This window comes from Charadrius vociferus, unplaced genomic scaffold, assembly GCF_000708025.1.
Source record: "Charadrius vociferus isolate BGI_N301 unplaced genomic scaffold, ASM70802v2 scaffold70, whole genome shotgun sequence".
NCBI lineage: Eukaryota > Metazoa > Chordata > Aves > Charadriiformes > Charadriidae > Charadrius > Charadrius vociferus.
This window is the reverse complement of record NW_009646851.1, coordinates 107,684-109,600: the sequence shown is the minus strand read 5'-3', so window position 1 is coordinate 109,600 and position 1,917 is coordinate 107,684.

Genomic DNA, 1,917 nt, shown 5'->3' with positions numbered 1-1,917 from the left:
CGGGCTTCCTCCTCATGAAAATGACAGCACGTTTTTATTTCTTAATGACGGAGGAGATGGGTGGTGTTGAGGGGCTTTGGTGCTGGGTGGTGTGAGAAAGCAGGCCCTCTCCTCAAGACGTAAAAAAACTGTGGCGGATCTCTGGGGTGACCCGTGCCCGTCTTCCCTCCTTCCTCCCTCTTTGGTTGCACACACTGGTGGTATTTTAATCGTAAATTGGATTAGCTGCTTATGATGCGAATGCTGTTGTAGTTAATGTGGGTAATACATAAACTGCTCTATGCGTTCCCCCCCCCTTAATTGCCTAGGGTGACAAATGGTTTTTCTTCCACTGACTAGCACTATCTTCTGTTTCTAGTTACTAAATACATCTTGGATATTTCTTTCAACTCTTTTCTTTTAGGTACATCTCAGTTCCAAAGTATTCATTAAGGAGAAGGACTGCATTTTGGTGTCATCGTGTCTTTTTCCAAACACTTCAGGTGTTTGCTTCTTTATTTCCTTGTGGCTCTAACTCAGTTTTTCCTCAATATCTTGGTAAAATCCTACCAATTTCTTGCGTGCTTTTGTACTCTTTCCTCTTCAGCCTCCTTCCACTCACCCACCCTAATAATGCGTTATAATTATCTGACCAAAAAATATTTGCATTATCAGTTCTTCACAGCTTGTTAGGCTTGGATCTGCTTTTCCATGAGGTAATACATTAAAGGTTTGAGCTCGTGTCTTAAATGGTAATTGTACTTTACAGAATTTTTCATATAGATTAACACCTAATATCAAATATTTTTTTTTTAGGGGATTATAGAATTATAACGGACTACTGTGATCTTTTGACTTCTTGCATAAAGCACATAATTCTACTAATTTATGCATTAAATTTCTATGTGTATTCGTGTACCCGATAACTTCTTGCAAAATGGGGGCCAAAATTTGGAGAGCAATATTGCTAAATGATAACTTTAGACATTGGATTTTTGTTTTGCTCTTACAGCATGAGTTGAAAGGTCTCTTAGTGTCAGCTATTTCTCCAAACGCATATTTACAGCTTTGATCTAAATATCTCCTTGTGTCAGTACTTCACAGTGTTAAATGTGCGTTTGTTAAAATGATTTTTATAATTGCCTTAAATGAAATCAAATTCATCATCAAAATTGTATTTTGTAGGTATAGGGGGAGATTATGCATAATGCTTTATCTCATGTAAAAATGTCATGAGAAATCACAGCTCCAAGCAGTGTTACTCTATCAGCTGTTGTGTTTGTGTGTTTTATGGAAAACCAACCTAAATCTTTCCTTCTGTATGTTAACTGGACTGACCACCCATAGGTTTCTAAGCGTTCTTGTGTAATACATCTATTTCCCACTGTTCTAACAAGAACGTAAGCTACACAACTATGCTTTCTGAGATGTGTAGGATAGAAAAATCTATGATGTTTTATTGTGATATTTTGTAAACAGTCTGAAAATCATTATTTTTCAGACAAAAAATACAGTTTTAGTTTTATATTAAAAAGTGGTAATTTCAGAGATTATTTTGGTTGAACAGAGTTTTGCTTTTTCTAGTCTGATTTCACTATTGATCTGCAGAATATTTATACTTATGCAGTTGTACCTGGAAATGTGATTTAGTTTTTACACAAACAGCAGTCATTTTTGTCTGTAAAAGACGACAGAGGCAGACTGTTTAAAAAGAACAGTTACACCAGGAACATGGCTCTTGATTTAGGGTAATCTGAAGCCACATTTTTGCTTCCTGTTCTTCATTCTGGCTCAAAGACACCCATTTACATGTTATCCTTGTTTTCCAGTTGGCATTGTTACCTTTATTTCATGATACATAATTCTCAAATCATACAAATCATTGGATTTTTTTTTAATTCTGTAGTGATACTTTTCCTGTGTACTTTATGCATGTGT